Below are 7,500 nucleotides of genomic sequence, written 5' to 3' on the forward strand. Positions count from 1 at the left end.
CCCTTCCCGCCGTTGCCTCTTGCCGCTACCCCCGCCCCCCCCCCCGCTGCCGGTTTGCGCGGAGCCCCCCCTTCCCGCCGTTGCCTCTTGCCGCTACCCCCGCCCCCCCCCCCGCTGCCGGTTTGCGCGGAGCCCCCCCCTTCCCGCCGTTGCCTCTTGCCGCTACCCCCCGCCCCCCCCCCGCTGCCGGTTTGCGCGGAGCCCCCCCTTCCCGCCGTTGCCTCTTGCCGTTACCCCCGCCCCCCCCCCGCTGCCGGTTTGCGCGGAGCCCCCCCGCCTGCCGTTGCCTCTTGCCGCGGCCGCCACCGCCCCCCCCCACACCCCCCGGCCCCCGTTACCGGTTTGCGCGGAGCCCCCCCTCCCGACGTTGCCTCTTGCCGCTGCTGCCACCCCCAGCTCCCCACACCCCCCCGGCTCCCGTTAGCGGTTTGCGCGGAGCCCCCCCTTCCCGCCGTTGCCTCTTGCCGCTACCCCCCGCCCCCCCCCCCCGCTGCCGGTTTGCGCGGAGCCCCCCCGCCTGCCATTGCCTCTTGCCGCGGCCGCCACCGCCCCCCCCCACACCCCCCGGCCCCCGTTACCGGTTTGCGCGGAGCCCCCCCTCCCGACGTTGCCTCTTGCCGCTGCTGCCACCCCCAGCTCCCCACACCCCCCGGCTCCCGTTACCCGCTTTGCACGGAGCCCCCCCGCCCGCCGTTATCTCTTGCCGCTGCCGCGACCCATCTCCCCCCGCCCCGCCGCCGCTAACTGCCCCCCGAAGCCGCTAGCAGCTGGGCACCCCCCGCCAAAGCCGCCGCGGCTTCCCCTTCCCACATTGTCCCCTGGAGGGGGGATCGCGACGCGGGCTGCCCGGCTGCTCTCTAACCCCTGCGACCGAGGCGGCGCTGTTAGGGCGGCCGTGCCGGTGCCCCTTGCCGCAGCTAGCCTCTCGCCGCTGCCCCTCCCGTCCGTCGTCCCCCGTCCCCAAAAACTTGCTGCTCTCCACGCTGTAGCCTGCACGGGGGAGGTTGCGCTCCGCTCCTCCGGCCCTAAAGCCGCCCTCGCCCGCCCCCCCGGCTTGCCGCTTGGCTGGGCTGCCCGCCCGCCCCGCTAATCCCCCCAACGCCCCCACCCCAAAAACACCCCAGCCCTACCGCATGCCGCTCCCCCCTCTCCCCCGCTCTCGCTGACCGCTGCCACCCCCCCCCCACCCCTCCCCCCCGAAACAAACCCCCCAGCCCTACCGCATGCCGCTCCCCCCTCTCTCCCTAGCCTGCCCCCCCCCGCCGTCGCTTGCTGCTGCCGCCGCCGCCGCCGCCGCCGCCGCCGCCGCCGGGACCCGCCTCGGTCTGGTGGCGCGCGCTCGGAGATCCCCGGCTACCCGTCCGTCCGTCCCTCCCTCCCTCCCGCCCCGCCCCGGGGGAGGGCCCGGGGCAGCGCGGGCAGGCGGGGAGCAAAAAAAGGCGCGGGCGCCAAAAAACGTCGGGGTCCCGGGGTGGCGGAGGGGGGCGGCGGCGGGGGGCGGCGGCGGGTACACGGCGCCGGGTCCAGGGCGCCGGGTCCAGCCCGTCCCGGGGCGGGGACAGGTGGTGTCGTCCGTCCCCGCCCCCGTAACCTGCTCTGAAGCATCCGCTTCCCGCCGCGGTTCGCCCTCCACCCCCCCGCCGCACACGCAGCTGCCGCTTCCCGCCGCCTCTGCCCCCCCGCCCCGGGATCAACCACTCGCCGGGTCCAGCCGGTCCCGGTCCCGGGAACCTGCTCCCGGGGCCAGCCGGAGCCACGCCCCCTCCTCTGACGCTTCCAGCTGCCGCCTCCCCTCCCACCCCCCAAACTCACACTGGCCCTCGCCGGCCCGCCCACCCGCCTACCTGCTTGCCCGCCGCCGCTGGGTGGCGTGCCGGACACTCTCGCACACAGGTACACAGACAGGGACACAGGGACACAGGCACTCAGGCACACAGGGACACAGGGACACAGGGACACAAGGACACAGGGACACAGGCACTCAGGCACTCAGGCACTCAGGGACACAGGGACACAGGGACACAGGGACACAGGCACTCAGGCACACAGGGACACAGGGACACAGGGACACAGGGACACAGGCACTCAGGCACTCAGGCACTCAGGGACACAGGGACACAGGGACACAGGCACTCAGGCACACAGGGACACAGGTGGCGGGCCGGAGGCCGCTCTCCACTGTGTGGCAGGGGTCCAAGAGCCACCCCAGCCCAACCCAGAGGGTCTTTTGCACCTCTCTAGAGGCCACCCAGAGACCCCAGGCCGCAGCAGAAGCCTCCCCCGCACGCTCTGCAGGCTTCCGACCCACCCCAGGCCGCAGCAGAAGCCTCTCCCGCACGCTCTGCAGGCTTCCGACCCACCCCAGGCCGCACCAGAAGCCTCTCCCGCACGCTCTGCAGGCTTCTCAGCCACCCCAGGCCGCAGCAGAAGCCTCTCCCCGCACGCCCTGCAGGCTTCTCAGCCACCCCAGGCCGCAGCAGAAGCCTCTCCCGCACGCTCTTCAGGCTTCTCAGCCACCCCAGGCCGCACCAGAAGCCTCCCCCCGCACGCTCTGCAGGCTTCTCAGCCACCCCAGGCCGCACCAGAAGCCTCTCCCGCACGCTCTTCAGGCTTCTCAGCCACCCCAGGCCGCACCAGAAGCCTCCCCCGCACGCTCTTCAGGCTTCTCAGCCACCCCAGGCCGCACCAGAAGCCTCCCCCGCACGCTCTGCAGGCTTCCCACCCACCCCAGGCCGCAGCAGAAGCCTCTCCCGCACGCTCTGCAGGCTTCCGACCCACCCCAGGCCGCACCAGAAGCCTCCCCCGCACGCTCTGCAGGCTTCCGTCCCACCCCAGGCCGCACCAGAAGCCTCCCCCGCATGCTCTGCAGGCTTCCGTCCCACCCCAGGCCGCACCAGAAGCCTCCCCCGCACGCTCTGCAGGCTTCTCAGCCACCCCAGGCCGCACCAGAAGCCTCCCCCGCACGCTCTGCAGGCTTCTCAGCCACCCCAGGCCGCACCAGAAGCCTCCCCCGCACGCTCTGCAGGCTTCTCAGCCACCCCAGGCCGCAGCAGAAGCCTCCCCCGCACGCTCTGCAGGCTTCTCAGCCACCCCAGGCCGCAGCAGAAGCCTCCCCCGCACGCTCTGCAGGCTTCTCAGCCACCCCAGGCCGCAGCAGAAGCCTCCCCCGCACGCTCTGCAGGCTTCTCAGCCACCCCAGGCCCCAACAGAAGCCTCTCCCGCACGCTCTGCAGGCTTCCGACCCACCCCAGGCCGCACCAGAAGCCTCCCCCGCACGCTCTGCAGGCTTCCGTCCCACCCCAGGCCGCACCAGAAGCCTCCCCCGCACGCTCTGCAGGCTTCTCAGCCACCCCAGGCCGCACCAGAAGCCTCCCCCGCACGCTCTGCAGGCTTCTCAGCCACCCCAGGCCGCAGCAGAAGCCTCCCCCCGCACGCTCTGCAGGCTTCTCAGCCACCCCAGGCCGCAGCAGAAGCCTCCCCCGCACGCTCTGCAGGCTTCTCAGCCACCCCAGGCCCCAACAGAAGCCTCTCCCGCACGCTCTGCAGGCTTCCGACCCACCCCAGGCCGCAGCAGAAGCCTCTCCCGCACGCTCTGCAGGCTTCCGACCCACCCCAGGCCGCACCAGAAGCCTCCCCCGCACGCTCTGCAGGCTTCCGTCCCACCCCAGGCCTCACCAGAAGCCTCCCCCGCACGCTCTGCAGGCTTCCGTCCCACCCCAGGCCGCACCAGAAGCCTCCCCCGCACGCTCTGCAGGCTTCTCAGCCACCCCAGGCCGCAGCAGAAGCCTCCCCCGCACGCTCTGCAGGCTTCTCAGCCACCCCAGGCCGCAGCAGAAGCCTCCCCCCGCACGCTCTGCAGGCTTCTCAGCCACCCCAGGCCGCAGCAGAAGCCTCCCCCGCACGCTCTGCAGGCTTCTCAGCCACCCCAGGCCCCAACAGAAGCCTCTCCCGCACGCTCTGCAGGCTTCTCAGCCACCCCAGGCCGCACCAGAAGCCTCCCCCGCACGCTCTGCAGGCTTCCGTCCCACCCCAGGCCGCACCAGAAGCCTCCCCCGCACGCTCTGCAGGCTCCCTTGTCTGCTTTGGAAGGCCTCCCATCCACTCCAGACCTGCCTGGAGGCCTCCCTCGACTGCTCCCGGGGCCCTCGAAGCCACCCTAGGCCTTTCTGGAGGACCTGCTCGACCGCTCGGGCGGCTTCTGACGCACCCTCGGCCATCCGGCGCCCAGCAGCTCCCAGGGCCAGGCACCGGCCTCCCCCTCCGGCCGCCCCTGGGGCCGGGGGTGGCTCGGACTCGGCGCCCCCAACGTGTCGTCCCGTCCCCCCCCCGCCCCGCACCGCCGAACATTCGCTGCAGCCGAGGGCTTGCCGCTCGACGCCTACCCCACCCGCCCAGCCCCCCCGCTGCGGCCCGGCGCTGCCCCGGCCGCTGCGCCCCGCCTCTCATCGCTCCCCCCACCCGGCAACCGGCCGCCGGGCACGGCAAGTCCCAGGGCAGGGAACAGGTGCTGCCGGGACCCCGTGCTGGCTGCCGGCTTCCCGGGGCTGCCCCGGGCACGGACAGGTCGCCCCCCCCGCCCCGGCGAATGTTCACCGAACCGGCTGCCGGCTGCCTTCGAGCACCCCCCGCCCCCCGCCACTATCGTCCCCCCCGCCCCCCCTCCGCCTCCGCTGCCGCTTCTCCCCGCACCGCCTCCACTGCCTCCCCCCGCCGCCGGCGAACGAGTCGCCGGATCCGTAGGGTGCCGGGAGCCCGAACGGCGAGCGGCTCCGGCTGCTGCCGGGACCGGGGGGATTCGAGCCGGTCCGGCCGCGGCCGGGACCCCGTGCCGGAAGCCGGCATCCCGGGACGGCCCCGGGACGGCCCCGGTCGCCGGCCGGGTGACGTTCAGCGAAGCGGCTGCCGCCAGTCTTTGGGCCTCCCCCGTGCCGGGGCCGCGGGGATTCGAGCCGGTCCGGCCGCGGCCGGGATCCCGGGCCGGACGATGGCTTCCCGGGCCGGTCCCGGTCGCCTCCCGGGTGACGTTCACCGAAGCGGCTGCCGGCTGTCTTCGAGCCCCCCCCCCCCCTCCGCCTCCGCTGCCGCTTCTCCCCGCACCCCCTCCACTGCCTCCCCCCGCCGCCGGCGAACGAGTCGCCGGATCTGTAGGGTGCCGGGAGCCCGAACGGCGAGCGGCTCCGGCTGCTGCCGGGACCGCGGGGATTCGAGCCGCTCCGGCCGCGGCCGGGACCCCGTGCCGGAAGCCGGCATCCCCGGACGGCCCCGGGACGGCCCCGGTCGCCGGCCGGGTGACGTTCACCGAAGCGGCTGCCGGCTGTCTTCGAGCCCCCCCCCCCCCCTCCGCCTCCGCTGCCGCTTCTCCCCGCACCCCCTCCACTGCCTCCCCCCGCCGCCGGCGAACGAGTCGCCGGATCTGTAGGGTGCCGGGAGCTCCGAACGGCGAGCGGCTCCGGCTGCTGCCGGGACCGCGGGGATTCGAGCCGCTCCGGCCGCGGCCGGGACCCCGTGCCGGAAGCCGGCATCCCCGGACGGCCCCGGGACGGCCGCGGTCGCCGGCCGGGTGACGTTCACCGAGGCGACTGCCGGCTGTCTTCGAGCCCCCCCCCCCCCTGCCGGAGCCGCGGGGATACGAGCCGGTCCGGCCGCGGCCGGGACCCCCGTGCCGGAAGCCGGCATCCCGGGACGGCCCCGGGACGGCCCCGATCGCCTCCTGGGTGACGTTCACCGAAGCGGCTGCCGGCTGTCTTCGAGCCCCCCCCCCCTCCGCCTCCGCTGCCGCTTCTCCCCGCACCCCCTCCACTGCCTCCCCCCGCCGCCCGCGAACGAGTCGCCGGATCTGTAGGGGGCCGGGAGCCCGAGGCGGCGAGCGGCTCCGGCTGCTGCCGGGACCGCGAGGCTTCGAGCCGGTCCGGCCGCGGCCGGGATCTCGTGCCGAACGTCGTCTTCCCGGGACGGTCCCGGGAGGGCCCCAGTCTCCTCCCGGGTGACGTTCACCGAAGCGGCTGCCGGCTGTCTTCGAGCCCCCACCCCTGCCGTGGCCGCGGGGATTCGCCCCGGTCCGGCAGCTGACGGTTCCCTGTGTCGGACGCCGGCTTCCCGGGACTGCCCCGGGACAGCCCCGGTCGCCTCCCGGGTGACGTTCACCGAAGCTGCTGCCGCCTGTCTTTGTCCCCCCCCCCCCGTGCTCTCCCTCAGGCGGGAGGTAGACGTGCTCTCCCTCGGCGAGTAGACGTGCTCTCCCTCGGCGAGTAGACGTGCTCTCCCTCGGCGAGTAGACGTGCTCTCCCTCGGCGAGTAGACGTGCTCTCCCTCGGCGAGTAGACGTGCTCTCCCTGGGCGAGTAGACGTGCTCTCCCTGGGCGAGTAGACGTGCTCTCCCTGGGCGAGTAGACGTGCTCTCCCTCGGCGAGTAGACGTGCTCTCCCTGGGCGAGTAGACGTGCTCTCCCTGGGCGAGTAGACGTGCTCTCCCTGGGCGAGTAGACGTGCTCTCCCTGGGCGAGTAGACGTGCTCTCCCTGGGCGAGTAGACGTGCTCTCCCTGGGCGAGTAGACGTGCTCTCCCTGGGCGAGTAGACGTGCTCTCCCTGGGCGAGTAGACGTGCTCTCCCTGGGCGAGTAGACGTGCTCTCCCTGGGCGAGTAGACGTGCTCTCCCTGGGCGAGTAGACGTGCTCTCCCTGGGCGAGTAGACGTGCTCTCCCTGGGCGAGTAGACGTGCTCTCCCTGGGCGAGTAGACGTGCTCTCCCTGGGCGAGTAGACGTGCTCTCCCTCGGCGAGTAGACGTGCTCTCCGCGGAGATCGCGCTTGTCGCCAAGGGGTCGCTGTTGCGCTCTGCCTCCGCCTACGTCATCGTACAAGCCGGCGTGATTTCTGCGACCTGCCGCTGGGCGGAGGTCGGCTGGTTGTGCGCTCGCGGAGCTGACGGCCCTCCAGTTCCGTATATGAGGGAACAAGCGACGCCGAGCACTCCCAGGGCAGCGCTGCCGAGCGGCTGCTCCAAGCCACCCGCCAGGCGGCTGGGCAGGGGTCCGTCTGGCTTCTCGGTGGCTTTCGCCCGGGTCAGAGAGGGGACCCGCGGGGCCGAACAAAGGCGCGGCGGTTTGGAGCGGCCGCTGGCGCACCCTCAGCGGTGTTGGATGGGTTTCGCTCGTCCGTGAGCCGGAGCCCAGCCCGGGCTCGGCAACGAAAGCGGGGAAAAGAAAAAAAGTTGACGAGTGGCTGGCGCCGGCCACTGCCGAAGTGTGGAACCCCCGAAGCGAAGTTTGCCCGGTGGGGCACGGGGGCAGAGAAAGCCGGGGAGATGTGGTGCCGGCGTCGGTCCCACCAAGAATGGAAAGCAAGCCCGTCCAGGCACGGCGAGAGAGAGCCCGGTAAGGGGCAGAGAGAGTTCCCAGCACTGGACCCTCTTCACGGGGGTTCCCCCCCATGGCCAAAGCCGCAGCCCGCGGGGGCACGGCATCTAAGGGAAAAGCCAGCGGCGGTGACTGGCCACTCGTACG

This window comes from Melanerpes formicivorus, unplaced genomic scaffold (assembly GCF_026170545.1).
Source record: "Melanerpes formicivorus ecotype bairdi unplaced genomic scaffold, bMelFor1.0.p_v2 SCAF_305, whole genome shotgun sequence".
Classification (NCBI taxonomy): Eukaryota; Metazoa; Chordata; class Aves; order Piciformes; family Picidae; genus Melanerpes; species Melanerpes formicivorus.